At 45.6% G+C, this 16,562-nt stretch overlaps 1 protein-coding gene and 1 long non-coding RNA gene across 9 annotated transcripts in view; one reads left to right on the top strand and one right to left on the bottom strand.

The window, feature by feature from the left end:
• The window catches only part of FEZ1 (fasciculation and elongation protein zeta 1), a 170,323-nt gene that overhangs the window by 140,039 nt on the left and 13,722 nt on the right, over positions 1–16,562 (top strand). The gene's annotated exons all lie outside the window — the stretch shown is intronic.
• Positions 6,655–8,517, bottom strand: LOC120375471. The gene is made up of 4 exons (XR_005586565.1): positions 8,398–8,517; positions 7,814–7,935; positions 7,334–7,500; positions 6,655–6,765 (listed from the first exon to the last, which is right to left on the bottom strand). It is a non-coding gene; the product is annotated as an uncharacterized LOC120375471 (long non-coding RNA).

Here is a 16,562-nt window from a genome sequence, read left to right as displayed (position 1 = left end):
TTGTCTTCCTGTTGTATCTGACTATCTTGGGGGCGGGGGAGGGGACTTCTGTATTTTCTCAGTTTCACCAATGAAACTGTGTAGCAATAAAAATAAAATTTTAAAACATGGAGGAGTGGTCAGTCCCTGGCAAGAGATCAGCCTTCACCTGCAATTCTAACACAAAGTCCAGATCCACAGGGTGACCAGCTCTCAGGAGCTATGTATTTGTTATGGCATCTATGAGCTTATTATCTGCATGGGCATTGTGAAATAATCAGGACAGTCAATTTGGTGACTACAATACCAATTTAAACTTGTCCTAACTAAGCTAATGGAGGCTCAGTCCAAATCACTGGGTGATTCCCTTTCTATTGCCATTCCCTGAAGCATATTTTCTTCCTAGAAGCCAGAACCTCAGCTAGGACAGTATATGAGATTGAAGCCTTCCTGGCTGACCCTCTTTATATGGTCTCTCACAAGGACAAGGTATTGTGACAGCCACATCCAAAAATGTTTGCCAGAAGGTGTCCATTTAAACAATTCATTATAGTCCAATTTTTCTCCCCATCTTCCCATGATCTGCCAGGGAAGGGCACAGTCTGGATGTTAAAAAAGGAGTAATTATATATTACTGGATGGCACCAAGCAAATTCATAGAGCCTCAGGGTTGCTTGTAGAGCAAGGCTATTTAGAGGAAAAAGGTAAATTTCATGTCAAAGGCATCAAAGCAAATTCAATTCTTCTATAATCTTTCTAAATTACATTTTCTAGGGCATAATCAGCATAATCTCTGAGCACCAAAATTTCTAAATAAAAGTCATAGAGTTTAAGGCCTGATAGGATGACCAGATCATGTAGTTTGACCTCTGGTATATCACAGACCACCAACAGCACCCAACACCTGCACACTAAACCCAACAACCAAAATCTCTCTTGTGCATATGGCATCTGTAGAGTAACATTCTACAGATGCAATTGTAGGTCCATAAGCCATTTCAAGGCCTCCTCTGTGACATTGTGGAGATCATCCAATTCACGTATTTGGGGCACTGCATTATGCTGTGTTCGATGGTTTGGATGTTCTCACCACCGTCACTCAAAAGGGAGTCTTTGATTTTTCACTTGTGCATCAAGTAGAGGCATCTTCCGTGGTTTGTTTGGATGCAGTTTGATGATCCACAGTCTGCATGGAAGGTCAAAACCATGAGGGCAGCTTGTTGGGTCAGTAACAGTGTGTTTGTTTGGGATGGTAGATGAGGTCCAGACACTTTGCCATTCTCCAACCGGATCCAGAGACATGTAGCCCATAGTGGTTTTTGTGATTTCAGGTGGTGTTGGGGTATCTGCATACTTCTCATGTATACATTGAAGCATGTCAGACGACATAGAGAGCCTTGTGGTAGCCCATTAATTGTGTATGGTTTGCTGGTTTGACCTCCAAGATATATGCACATTCTTCGGCTGCTAAGCATGGTGTTCAGCAGCCTGAGAATCTACACACACGGAGTCAGTTTGGCCAGTTTCAGTAGCAGACCATTGTTCCAGACTGTCATATGCCGTTGACAGATTGATGAAAGCAGAACTGGTGTCTTGAGTTTTCATTGGTCAGTGTTTTTAGTGAGAGCCAGGACCTGGTTGCAGCAACTTCTGTGTGGTTAAAAACCAGATTGCTCCTTGGGTAGGCTAACACTCACAGTGGGCCCAATTCAGTTCAGAATCATACGTGCCATCACCTTGTAGGCGGTGCTCAAATGGGAGATTGGGCTATAACTAGAAGGCTGATCTGCAGGTTTCCCAGGCTTTAGGAATGGAATGAGTCTGGTTTCTCTCCACACATGGGGAATTGCACCAGTCTCCATGATATTGGTGAAAATCTGCATCATCCATTTCGATGCCAGTGGACCCAGGTTATATAGGAACTCAGGATAGATGCCATCTTTTCATGCTACTTTTTCCCCCAATTTTGTGGCTGCAATGGCTGTATCAATCTTTTTATTTGTGAATGGTCTAAAACATTGGGATGCTGGAGCACATGTGGACATCACCTGCTGAAGTTGATGGCGGACTTGTCTGTAATACTGTATGCAGAGGTAACATGGGGGGCATGCGGGGTCATGTCCCGAGAAATCTGTGGGAGCACACCTCTGGCACAGACACCCAGCAGCAAGGAGGCAGCATTCTCCCTGGCAGTGGCACTCTCCTTGTGTCCCTGCAGCCTGGGGAGGGGGGAAGCAACAGGGTGGCTGGCTGCCGGATGAGTTCCTTCCCCACCACAGGGGTCTGCCTTGCCATCCCTGCAGCTGGAGTCCCAGCATTGCTGCCTGCTTTGCAGATCCTCCACTGAGGTGAGTCGGGGGTGAAGGCAGAGGCAATGTGTGGGACTCCAGCAGCAGGGAAGGCGAAGTAGCCCCATGTGGTGGGGGAGAAGCTCAGCTGGCAGTCAACAGCCCTGCTGTGTCCTCCCTCCCAGCACTGCACAGACACATTGAGAGTGCCACTGCCAGGGGCAGAGCTGCCTGAGATGCTGGGCATCTGTGCCAGAGGCGTCCTGAGAAATCTGAGGAGCACGTGACCCACAGAACCTTTCATTTGTGCCTCTGCTAGCCACAGATATGTGTTGCCACTGTTTGTCCACTGACTGTTTTGATGTCCACAAAAGTTTAGTAGTGATGGCATTGGCTTTCACTTGTGACCTAGTGGCAGGTATGGTATTTGCAAGCAAAATGAGTTCAAAGTGTCACAGCCCACAAAAGCTTAGACCACTGTGTCGCAGACAGATAATAGGAGGGATTGAGGTGCACCAATGCTTGAGGCCCCTGCAATGGTGGCAAAATGAGTAAAGGAGGTGCACCCAGATAAGGAGCAGCCAACATGGATTCACTCAGGGCAAGTCATGCCTGACTAACCTGATTGCCTTCTATGATGAGATAACTGGCTCTGTGGCTATGGGGAAAGTAGTGGATGTGATATATCTTGACTTTGGCAAAGCTTTTGATATGGTCTCCCACAGTATTCTCACCAGCAACTTAAAGGCGTATGGATTGGATGAATGGACTATAAGATGGATAGAAGCTAGCTAGATTGTTGGGCTCAACAGGTAGTGATCAATGGCTTGATGTCTAATTGGCAGCTGGTATCAAGCGGAGTGCCTCAGGGGTCGGTCCTGGGACCAGATTTGTTCAGCATATTCATTCATGATCTGGATGATGGGATGGATTGCACTCTCAGCAAATTTGCAGATGACACTAAACTGCAGGGAGAGGTAGATATGCTGGAGGGTAGGGATAGGGTCCAGAGTGACCTGGACAAATTGGAGGTTTCGGCCAAAAGAAATCTGAGGTTCAGCAAGGACAAATGCAGAGTCCTGTACTTAGGATGGAAGAATCCCATTCACTGCTACAGGCTGGGGACTGACTGGCTAAGCAGCAGTTCTGCAGAAAAGGACCTGGGGATTACAGTGGATGAGAAGCTGGATATGTGTCAGTGTGCCCTTGTTGCCAAGAAGGCTAATGGCATATTGAGCTGCATTAGTAGGGGCGTTGTCAACAGATCAAGGGAAGTGATTATTCCCCTCTATTTGGCACTGGTGAGGCCACATCTGGAGTATTGAGTCCAGTTTTGGGGTCCCCCACTACAAAAAGGATATGGACAAATTGGAGATAGTCCAGCGGAGGGCAATGAAAATGATTAGGGGGCTCAGTCACATGACTTATGAGGAGAGGTTGAGGGAACTGGGCTTATTTAGTCTGCAGAAGAGAAGAGAGAGGAGGGGATTTGATAGCCGCCTTCAACTACCTGAATGGGGGTTCCAAAGGGGATGGAGCTAGGCTGTTCTCAGTGATGGCAAATGACAGAACAAGGAACAATAGTCTCAAGTTACAGTGGGGGAGGTCTAGGTTGGATATTTGGAAAACCTATTTTACTAGGAGGGTGGTAAAGCATTGGAATGGGTTATCTAGGGAGGTGATGGAATCTCCATCTTTAGAGGTTTTTAAGTCCTGGCTTGACAAAGCCCTGGGTGGGATGATTTAGTTGGGGTTGGTCCTGCTTTGAGCAGGGGGTTGGACTAGATGACCTCCTGCAGTCTCTTCCAACACTAATCTTCTATGATTCTTTGAATCCTGGCAAGCGACCCATTTCCACACACTGCTGAGGAGAGTGAAAAAGCCCCATGGTCACTGCCAATCTGTCCTGGGGGGAGATTTATTCCCAACTTACATATGGCAGTCAGTTGGACTCTGAGCAAGAGCCAACCAGCCAAGCACTTGAGAGAGGTAATGTTCAGGGCCACCTCAGAATCCTGCCCTATGCTGCCCAATATGCCATCTCTAACCCTGGCCATTCCTGATGCTTCAGAGGAAGGAGACAAAAAACTGTCCCAGAATACATTGGGTGGGGGGATCCTTTCCTGACTCCTCCTGGTGAGCAGATGAAACCCTGAAGCATGATCTTTAGGAACGTAAGACATAATGCAGAGGTGAGGCCATGCCCCCTACCATCACAAGCAACCCCATCATACAATCACATTCATAAATTTGTCCAGTTTTCTTTATTAAAATTAATTTTTTGCCCCCCTCAGCTCCTGTTGGGAGGTTGTTACAGAACCTCACCTCTCAGATGGTTAGAAACCTTTATCTAATTTCCAGTCTAAATTTGGTTGTGGCCAGTTTATACCCATTTATTCTTGTGCCAGCATTGTCCTTTAGCTTAAATAGCTCTTCACCCTCCCTGATATTTACCCCTTTTATAGACAGCAATCATATCCCCTCTCAACCTTCCTTTTGCTAGCTCTTTCAGTCTCCTCTCATAAGCTAGGCCTTCCCTGATAATCCCAGTAGTTCTGCTCTGTTCTTATTCCTGTTTGAATTAATCTTTCTTGAAGATAGGTGACCAGAATTACACACACTATGCCCAAATGAAGTTTTAGCAGTGCCTTGCACAATGGTGTTAGTATATCTTTATCTCAACTGGAAATGCCTCACCTGATACATTCTAGGATCACAGGTGCATCAAACTGGTGGGCACATTATCTTGTGACTGACCAACACACCCAGGTATCTTTCCTCCTCCGTCATTTCTAACTGATGAGCATCCAGCTTGTATCAAAAATTCTTATTATTAGACCCTAAGTGCCTGGCCTTGCAATTTGAACAACTGACTTTCATCCCATTTCTGTCACTCCCATCTTCAAGATCATCCAAACCTTTCTGTATAATGTTCCAGTCCTCCTCAGTATTGATGATGCTCCCAGCTTTGTATCATCAGCACATTTCATTAGCGCACCCCTAACATAGAGTTGCCTATAGTGGACTCTTCTCTTCAACTCTCCTACATCTGTCATCTCCTCTCTCTGTCTGTCTGTCTCTCTCTGAATCTTTTTTTATTTTAATTCCTCATATGTGGTTATTGCATGGAGGAGAGTCTTGCAACATGCTCTGAAATTGTTGGGTTTCAGCTCAGTTCTTAACTCTTTTAGCTGGTTGCTCTACATTCATGAATATCTGATCTCCAGTTCTCATGAGCTTCATCCTGATGCAGTTAGCTGCATTATCTCTAAGGTGCATAACTATCTCAATGGAGTGGATGTTATAGCCAGCCCTCAATGCTTTGAGTATCTTAAGATTAAAACCAGTTCCTTGAATTGGGACTTAGAAAACACAGTGTGGCGTGTCCTTGGTGGGTTTTCCTGCTAATGAGGCAGCTGCTGCACTCTGCACAATCTGAACTTTTGTGTGTTGTCTCCACCTTCTGCCCCAGATAATGTGAGTTACAATACTCCAGCCTGTAGGTGAGAAACTCATGGATCACTGGGAAGAGTACTTTCTCTGAGATAAGCAGAATAATGTCCTGACATGCTAGAAATAGAAGAATGTATTTCTTGTCACTGTTTCTATCTAAGCGTATTGAATGAACTCCAAGACTTTGTACTATCTTGACAAACTGAGAATAGCTGCCTTTGATGGATGGTGTAATCCATGTCTTGGCTAGGTTCTCAGTACATTACTTACATCCCATCAACATTATTTAATCACTGCTGGGTTCAGAAGAAGTTGTGATTCTGAGTTGCCAGGCTATTGTAGGCACCAGAACACATACTGGCTATGAAACCTGTATTGCTGACAAAGGGGGAGAGTCTCTTCTGATGATCTGCCATAAATACTAAGGAAGATTGGGGAGGAGGCATAATTTTTCTCTATAGGAGGGCTTTGAGGCCTAAGAAGCAGCTGGCCCCTGACCCTTCCTGAATCCTGGAATTAATAAAACCATCGTAGTGCTGCACTGTCCACTCCAGCCAGCTCTTGTATGCAGGTTGCCAGCGCAGTGTGCCCAATCCTGTGAAAGGTGGCAGAGAGGTTGTGCAATGTTACTACTGAGATTTGGTTTCTGTCCATGGTCGTAAGAGGTAGTTTGTCAGTAGCATCCATACTCTGTCTGTGCTGCAGTCAGCTTTTAATTCTGCTAATAAATTTTAGTCTAAGGTGCCACAAGTACTCCTGTTCTTTTTGCAGATACAGACTAACACGGATGCTACTCTGAAACCTAATGTCAATGGTACATGTTCTTGCAGCTTGGTTGTCACTATGTTCTTGATTTTTGCTTAGGAAGGTATGATTGGAGAACATCAGCATTCTCTTCAGAGATATATTCACATTTTATTACTCCAAATCAGAAGTCTAACCACATGCTCAATTTGGGGGAAATAGTGTTTCAATCTTTGTTCAATTAGATCTTTCCAGTCCTCCTGCGAGGTTTGCCATTGCTTGCTAGTCCCTGCAGCGTGACCTGCAGAGTAAACGTCACAGAGGAGAAAGGAAGTTTACTTAGAAGTGACTGGATTTCTCTGTATACATTTGTGACATACCAGGATGCAAGCCAGACCAATGAGTAGCTGTGTCAGCCCTGCCCTGTAACCTGGGGTGCCCTTTACACTGCCTTGCTGCTGTAGCCTCCAGCGTAGACTGCTCAGAAACTGCCTCCAGCATGTAAGTCATCCAAGCCATGTCTGTGTGCTGCAGCCAGCTAGCCCCACACTCCCAGTCCCAAATTCCCCCCCCAGAAATGACAATCGGCACTGCCCAGCCCTCTCCTGGACTATATAAATATATTGAGTTTCTTATTCCTTTAAGGGAATAATATGCACACAACTTGTTACCAAGTGGAGTTATCCTAACGCTTCAACTTGAACACATCAGATTAGATAAAATAGTAAAACAAATTTATTAACAATGAAAAGAGATTTAAAGTGAATACAAGTAATGAGGTTTAAAGTCTGAAGTGGTAACAAGAAAAATAAAATGCTTACTAGTGCCTAACTTAACAAACTATATTAGATTCAAAGCAGTTTTCTCACCACATGCTTTCAGCAGTCTTATGGACCAAACTCTTTAGGTCAGGACCCTTCCCCAAGAGGCCAACATCTGATTCCTTTGTCTCTTCAGGTGTAGTGAATGAGATAGGCAAGGAGAGGAGTGACTCTTCTTTTTACAGTCTTCTCCCCAGTTTGAGAAGCATTTCCAGCTGGAAGCAAGGCAACAGGCAGTCTGTGTGGAATGAAACTCCATTGTTTCTTTGCTAAATGTAGATTTTTGTCCTGCCCCCTTTCCTGACACAGAATGGCCACTCAGCCTTGTTTACATCTGGCTGAGAGATCAACTTGCACTTTATCTCTGATGAACTGGTTTGGCCACTCCCCAGCTTCTCTGGAAAACATACTTTAGTCATGATCTCATTTTATGTTTATAACTTCACAAATAACAGTGCTGTGTGCATTTTGCCCTGATATTATTGATTAGCAAATTATGAGTTTTAAATGATACCTCACAAGACATACCTTGTACAAAAATTATTATAATAGAGTATAGAATGTGAACTCAGGGGCATAGTCTGTCATTGGCGCTGCATTTCCACACTGCCCTTTTCATTCTCCCCTCTTCTTCAGAATATTTAAATTAGCTTATGTTGCGACAAAGCAGAACTGAGGTCAGAGGTCAGTTCCAAGTGTTAGAGAATGTTAGTGTGCTTTATAGCTTTCCATTTGCATTGTGGCTGGCAAGCACAGTACATGATTCCTACACTGTGGGTCAGCAAGGGCAATCTATTCATAGAAATCTAGTTGCTAACAAGTAACTTTATATTCTGATTAAACCAGATAGGGAAATTGTATTGGGGATTTTTTTAAAATTTGTTGTATTACTTTACATATTTATTAATGTTAATTTAAATTAAAAGCAGTTAACTGAAACACTAAGGATGTACACATCTTTATAGAAAACATGCACAGGAACTCAACCTCTGGGCCAGGTAGCCAGTGTGTACCCAAGGCACATCCTGTGTGGCCCTCCTACGCCCCTCCTGTACAACCATGAAAATTAGAAACATAATTTTTTTAAAAAATGAAAGTTTAGATTCTGTTACCTGGCTTCTAGGCATGGTATGATATCAGCTTGTTGTACCATAATCTGCCCTGCTTTCACCCTAAACCACATAACAGGTGCTCATCCTAAACTGCTCTTCTGGTCTAGCAGCTACCTAGGGAATCCCTCCCTGACTGGCTATGATAAAGCACTCCTGATCAATAGTGAGGTGCTTTCTTTTCAAAATAAGAGTACTGTAGGTGTCTCTCTCTCTCTCTCTCTCTCTCTCACTGGCTCATGCAACTCAGCCTCTGCTGAGTCTGTCAATTAGTACAAGGTGGTAGCGAGTTTGTGATGAAGGAACTGGAGTTGAGACCCATCAGACTCCCCTCCCATAGGTCCATCAAGCATCCATTAGGTAGCAACAACATTTAGTCCTTGCCGAGCTTGTCTAGATCAAAGTGGTGATTAACAGGTGGGAGGCTCTGTAGCCCATTGGCAATGCCCAGAGCCACAGAGAGAAGTATTTATTTAAGAGCAAGGGATCCCTAGAAATCAGGTTTAAAAATCAAGCTCTCTGAAGTTATGAAATGCCAGAATTAAGGCTTGTGCAACCTTAATTCAGCCCCTTGAGCATACGTGTAATGATAAAGCCTGTAATTACATGATCACAATCTATTAGTTCCACGGAACCCTGTAACTTTCAGTGGATGGTGTTTGAATTATTCTTATAAAACCATTATTTCTTCATGGGCTTCTCTGTAGTTCTCATTATAACAGTATCTCAGAGCTTCACAAACATGATGAATGTATCTTCACACCACCACTGCAAGATAGGGCACTATTGCTATCCCCATTTTATGGGTGGGAACTGATACAGAGAGTGATAAGACAGGATTCCTGCTACAGATAGGAGCCTTCTTACATAATCCAGGTTTATTTTCTGAGTACAGTCCATAAGGGCCGGCTCTAGCATTTTTGCCGCCCCAAGCGCAAAAAAAAAGCCGCTCAGACTGTGCCACCCCAAGAATGGATGGAATGCCACCCCTTAGCATATGCCGCCCCAAACACATGCTTCCTCCACTGGTGCCTGGAGCCAGCCCTGCAGTCCATCTTCTGAAATTAATGAGGTAGGGATCCTGTGGAAAAAGTAACATGTGACTTTGTAATCAATGACTGTAGCATAATGCATATGCATGTGGGAGGCAAATTAAAGTTGCATGGATACTCTTAGATATAGCATTTTCTAAAGTTTAAGTGCTTGACTTCACAACCTAAATAACATTTTTTTTTAAAACATTCAGTCATATGCAACAGTAACAGCCATTGCACATGTCATCAGCAGGGTTTGAACTCTAAACCTTCAGAACAAAACCTGGGGCAATGGAGAGTAGAGGAACATTTTTATGTGTCCTATCTGCTTCAGAGTGACACTGGAGAACCAAGCTGAAATGCAGATGGAATCTTTGTGGTAGGCAGGCTCTATGAAGCTGGGCACCATGCTCAGAGTAGATGAATTTTTCAAGTTTTTAGCTTCAAGTCTGTACAAGTGCTACTGAGCATATGCAAATGATGACATTCTGGGTTTTTAATTTGGCCAAATCTGTGTGGATTTTTCACCGGGTTAGCAAAAAGCATCTATCTGACCATCCTGCATCCTCAATAAGGCTTTTAAAAATACAGTCAGCTCTACTGGACTCCTTTCCCCATCATCTTAGCCTCCTAGAGGATCCTGCCGATCAGTTCCCTGAGGGAGTCAAATTATGCTTTTCTGAAGTCCAGGGTCCATATTCTGCTGCTCTTTCTTCCTTGTGTCAGGATCTTGAATTCTACCAACTCACGGTCCCTGCCTCCCAGGTTTCCATCCACTTCTACTTTCCCTACCAATTCTTCCCTGTTTGTGAGCAGCAGGTAAAGAAGAGCACAGCCCTAGTTGGTTCCTCCAGCACTTGCACTCAGAAGTTGTTCCCAACACTCTCCAAAACTTTCCTGGATTGCCTGTGCACCGCTGTATTGCTCTCCCAGGAGATGTCAGGGAGATTGAAGTCTCCCAAGAGAACCAGGGCCTGTGATCTGGAAACTTCTGTTCGTTGTCCAAAGAAAGCCTCGTCTACTTCCACCTCCTGGTCTGGTGGTCTAAAGCACATGCCCACCACCACACCACCCTTGTTGCTCTCGCCTCTAAACTTAACCCAAAGAGTCTCAGCAGGCTTTTCTCCAGTTTCATACTGGAGCTCTGAGCAATTATACTGCTCTCTTACATACAGTGCAACTCCTCCACCTTTTCTCCCCTGCCTGTCCTTCCTGAACAGTTTATACCCATCCATGCCAGTGCTCCAGTCATGTGAGTTACCCCACCAAGTCTCTGTTATTCCAATCACATCACAGTTCCTTGACTGTGCCAGGACTTCCAATTCTTGCTGCTTGTTTCCCAGGCTTCTTGCATTCATGTACAGACACCTAAGATAACTAGCCGATTGCCCTGCTTTCTCAGTATGAATCAGGAGGCCTCCCCTGTTGCACCCTCCTCCTTGTGTTTCCTTCCTGTATCCCACTTCCCCACTTACCTCAGGACTTAGGTCTCCATCGGTGTACCTAGTTTAAAGCCCTCCTCACTAGGTTAGCAAGCTTGCCTGCAAAGATGCTCTTCCCTGTATTTGTTAGGTGGATCCCATCTCTTCCTAGCAATCCTTCTTCCTGGAACAACATCCCATGATTGAAGAATCCAAAGCCCTCTCTCCAACACCACGTGTCTAACCATGCATTTACTTCCACAATTTGATGGTCCCTACCTGGGCCTCTTCCTTCAACAGGGAGGATGGACGAGAACACGACTTGCACCTCAATCTCCTTTATCCTTCGCAGAGCCACATAGTCTGCATTGACCCACTCAAGCTCATTCTCGGCAGTATCATTGTTGCCCACATGGCAAAGTAGAAAGAAATAGAGGTCCGAGGGCTTGATCAGTCTCGGCAGACACTCCGTCACATCCTGAATTCTAGCTCCAGGCACACTTCTCAAATTTCCCAGTCTGGATGGTAGATTTTTACCTTTATATATGATATTACATTATAATATTCTAATATTATATATTTAAGAAAAGTTAAACATTTCAATGTTTGTGAATTGATTTCTTTAATGTCTATTACGTGAGTTTGAAACTTGACTTTTTGTTCTGATTCAGAACAAAAATAGATTTCAATACTTTGGAATTTCACCAAAGATGGAAATTCCTCCTTCTAACCAGCTCTATTCAGTACCTTCATATTCAGATTAGGGATCTTTATTACTTGAGGTAAAGGAATAAGTGGTAGCAGATGTCACTTTTTTAAATCTTCTATGTGAATCAACCACTAGAGGGAGGATGTTGCATGCTAATTGCTAGACAACAGTAGAGTGAGAATCAGCATACCTGTGCTTTATTTTTGACTCTCAGAGTGGAATGTGGTTTAATGGTTCAAATGTAACTTCCAGACAAAATAACCAAATACTGTACATAGATTTGGCACAATCATTCTGAAATGCAGTATGGCTAAGTGAATGAGACTTGCACTGGCCATCTTAAAGAGACTTGAGTTCTACTTCCAGTTCTGTGAGAGGTAATCTTGTATAATTACCTTACTGAATCTGTAAAATGGGGGGAATTATACCTGTCTCCCTACTAAGTGAGGTGTGTGAAGCCTTGTTTCAAAGCGTCAGGAAGTTCACAGAAATATAATATGTGGTAGTGGTGAGATTTGAACTCCTGTTTTCATAGCCCCCAGACTTTTGTATGTCTTTCACATACATTCTCCCTGACACTCATAAAAATCAATACTTTAACAATGCTGAGGAAGCCAGGGCTATGCTTCACATTTAGCGGCCTGTCCGATGAATATGCGGATGGGTGACGATTCTACCAGGTGCTCTCTCCAAGCATTCACCTAAAATCTTTCCATGAGTGCTCCCCTAAACTGCTCTTTGCTGAATGTTCACATTAAACAGCTCCCCAGGCATCCCCCTAAACTATTCCTTCCTCAGTGCACACAGCAAACCACTCCCCAGATGCTCACCATTAACCTGAGGTGTACATTTAACCAATTCATCAGGTGATTGCACTGAAGAGCTGAATTAAACATGGAAGTTGTGGAACTCAGGTGATCACACTGAAGAGCTGAATTAAACATGGAAGTTGTGGAACTCATCCAGACTCTGCCCACAAATGAAGATTCACACAACTTAAGTTGGATGCCACTCATGGCAGCTGTATACAGGGCCGGCTCTAGGTTTTTTGCTGCCCCAAGCAAAAAAATTTTTGGCTCCCCCCCCCGAATTTTTTTTGCTTTTACATGTTTGCACTTTGTAGTTTTGATTTGATTGTTTAAAATTAAAAAAAATGAAAACAGAGAATTTGTAGTTAGTGAAACAAAACCATTTCCTACTAATGTAATTTTAACATTTAATTTTAACAAAACCCTCCTGCCTGGCTCAACTCTTACCTTGCTGCAGATCTGGCCCGAAGCAGATTCAACTCCAGTCACCACTGCTCCCAGGGCCAGGGGTTGGGGCTGCTGCTGGATCCCAGCCCCGCTCATCCTTGGTCTTCGCCTTGGCCCTGGCACGAGCTGGGCTCAGCCCGGGCTGCCGCTCTGCTCCCCTCTCCCGTCCTCTGGCAGGAGGCAGCACAGAGGGGAGGAGGAGGCAGGGGCAAGCCAAGGAGGAGTGGCCCGCCCAGGCATCATGTCCCGCCCGTCTTCTGCAGCCGGAGCAGAGACGCGCTACCAGCTCCCGCGGGGGGGTGGGGGGGTGGGTGGCCTCTGCCTGTAGGAGAGCGGCGGGGACAAGCCGAGGAGGAGCGGCCCATCCTCTGCAGCCGGGGAAGGGCCGCGCTACTGGCTCCCGCCGCTCTTCTGCCATCAGCGGCCACCACCCCCAAGGCGGAGCCAGTAGCGCGGCCCTGCCCCGGCTGCAGAGGATGGGCCGCTCCTCAGCTTGTTTGCGCCACTCTCCCGCGGTCAGCGGCCACCCCCACTCCCTAGGCAGGAGTCGGTGGCCCTGGGAAAAATAAACATTTAAAAACCTTCTGCATCTCAGCACAAACCCAGTTTTGAGAATTTCTTTTCAAGTCACCTTTACAAGGTATCACTGGTTCTCAGCATCAGCTAGTGCTAAAAGGCACTAAAGCTCATTAAAAAGGTTGTACAAATATTTTCCGTCAAAACTTTTTTTGGATCGAAAACTAGGGGGGGGGGGGTTAAAAAGCAGAAAAAAATCACAGACAATGTCTGCTTTCTTTCAAAATGTGTTGTGGTTTTTCTAATTGAAAAAGCTGAAATAAGTCTGCCAAAACCTGAACATGATTTGGGGTTTCAGAAGTGTGTGGCCAAATATTTGCTGCTTGCTGTGTTTGATTGTTTAAAGCAACAATAAAAAAATTCTGCTTAAAAAAAATCCAAAACTTTTTAATTTTAATGGAGTTAGATGGCTTGCCTGCTTGATCTTCTCTGGCAGAAGCACACACAACAGACAGACAAAGACTTTCCTCCCTCCCAGATTTGAAAGTATCTTGTCTCCTTATTCGTCCTGTTGGTCAGGTGTCAGCTAGGTTATGTGATCTTCTTAACCCTTTACAGGCAAAAGAGGAATTCACCCTTAACTGTATGTTTATGACACACTCTAAAAGCTTATCAGATGTCACTGCTCAATCTGACGGGGGCCCTAGTAAGCCAAAGTTCTTCCAGCCCTTCTGGAAGGGTTGCGTCTTTGGTCAGAAGGACTTGTCTGCCTGCTGAATCAAAAGAAGGCCGAGTCAGTTTAAATGTGGACTTTTTATGCCAAACATCCTTTCTTAGTCAGTTGGTCTCTGGAAAACCTAGTTTGAACCGGTTTATGCAAGCGTCCCCAGGCATGGTACCTCTCTGGAGGTCTTTACAACCTGAGTGATTCACCTTAAATCACCATCCACTGCTTTTAGTTCCTGAAGGAGCTGTGGTATCATTCCCCCTCACTCTCCTCCACTGCCCCAAGTTGCATAGAGTCCCTGGCCCACAGTGATACATACACCATTCATAATCTTAATACAGTATGTATCCCCAGAGATACTGCACGAGGTTGCATCATATGTCATAACAACCTAGTACGATATTAGTTTCTTTTGTAGCTGCATCGTATTGTTGACACATTCACTTTGTGATTCACTATAATCCCCAGATCCTTTCCAGCGGTACTACTGCCTAGCTAGTTATTCCCTATTTTGTAGTTATGCATTTGCTTTTTCATTCCTAAGTGTAGTACTTTGCACTTGTTTTTATTGAATTTCATCTGCTGATTTCAGACCAATCCTCCAATTTATCAAGGGCATTTCAAATTCTAATCCTGTCCTCTAAAGTGCTTTCAACCCCTCCCAGCCTGGTGTCATCTGCAAATTGCCTAAGTGACCTTTTGACTCCATTATCCAATTGATTTATGAAAATATTGAATAGTGCTGGACCCCTGTGGGACTGCTGGACACATTTCCCCAGTTTGAAAGTGTATCATTGATAACCATTCCTTGATTACTGTCCTTCAACCAGTTTTTCACCCACTATTTCCCTACCTGCACATGACTGAGCCATAGAAGGCAGGCCAAGCACATACTTGGCTAAAATAATGTAGAAATATCTTGTGGTTAATCTGAAGAGCAGAAATACACTATTTTTCTTCTTTGCCAAAGGAGTGACTCAGTTATAGGTCAGGAGGAGGAATGTGCTCATCCCATCCAGCAAAAGTAATAGTTTCAGCCAGATATCTAGGCACTGGGACAGAGGCTGGGTGAGAAGCTGAGGGTTAAGGTAAGCAAGCCATGTTTAGCAGGTGCCCCCTATGAGACTGAACTCAGGCCAGTGGGCCATTCAGGCTAGGCATACGGAGCATACAGAAGCCTGTGTGGTTACAACTAAAGCTGGGTGATTTTTTTTTGTTCAATCAAAACAACATTTAAGAAAAAATGTGCAGAAAAATGTCGTTTCATTCAACTTTTGTTTTCCACTTAAATTAAAGTCTTTAAAAATGGTTTTCATTGAGCTTTTCCTCTCTTGGCCTTTCCTTCTCCTCGCCTCCTTTTCCCTCTCGGGGCGGGGAGAGAAAAAGTTAAAGAGGGAGAAAAAGAAGGCGGGGTAGAGGGGTAACAACAAATTGAAAACCTTGGAGGCTTTTTTGGTTCTTGTTTCACTAAGCAGAGAAACAAAAAAACAAATAAAAACCATGCTAAACATTTCAAATGAAATGAGATGAGACTTTTTAGAATCTCTGCCCCATCCTGCTCTTTGTGCCCTGACAACCACCTCCCCAAGACCCACACCAATCCAACCACCCCTTCCCTGTCCCCTGACTGTCCCCAGGTCTCCCTGCCCCTTAGCCAACCCCCCGGCCCCGGCCGCTTACCCCCGGCTCACCGCACGCATCGAGAAGCGGCCCTGAATAGCACTGCAGCCGCATGGCTCCGGAGGGGCCCAAGCTCTTCCCCGCTCAGATCCGCGTGGTAAGGGGAGGGGCTGCTCGGCCCGGAGCTCGCAGCCCCGCTCCCTTACACATGGCTCTGAGCGGGGCGGAGTTCAGCCCCCCCGGAGCCATGTGGCTGCAGCGCTGTTTAGGACATGCTGAGGCGCCGGGGGGATGGCGGCCCTGGCACGAACAAGCGGAGGAGGAGCGGCCCATCTTCTGCAGCCAGGCAGGGCCACGCTACCGGGTCCCGCCGCTCTTCCGCGGTCAGGGGCCATCCCTCTCCCCCAAGCGGAGCCGGTAGCGTGGCCCTGCCCCAGCTGCAGAGGACGGGCTGCTCCTGCTCGGCTTGTTCACGCTGCTCTCCCGCAGTCAGTGGTCAGCGGCCACCCCTCCACCCTCCTAAGCGAGAGCCGGTAGCGCAGCCCTGCCCCAGCTGCAGAGGTCGGGCCGCTCCTCGGCTCGCAGATGAGCTGGGGCCCCAGCCTTACGCCGCCCCCTACATTTTGCCGCCCTAGGCACCTGCTTGTTTAGCTGGTGCCTAGAGCCACCCCTGGCTGTATAGATGTTAAAAATATGATCAGGTCTCCTCTCTGGCCTCCTCAGACTCCCTATGAATGGAGCCGATGGATTCCTTGGGCTCAGCTCCCCTCATTGGCATTCAGATTTGCCAATGGACTCCTCTGGGCTTCTCACACTTGGGAGCCTCACCTGGCTCCTTATGTCTGGATTCCTTTGGAGATCAGTTGCCCTGCTGGGTTTTGTTAG

The sequence above is a fragment of the Mauremys reevesii genome, linkage group 12, assembly GCF_016161935.1.
Source record: "Mauremys reevesii isolate NIE-2019 linkage group 12, ASM1616193v1, whole genome shotgun sequence".
Lineage (NCBI taxonomy): Eukaryota > Metazoa > Chordata > Testudines > Geoemydidae > Mauremys > Mauremys reevesii.
The sequence above is the reverse complement of the archived record's forward strand: the minus strand, read 5'-3'. Positions and strand labels throughout refer to the sequence as shown.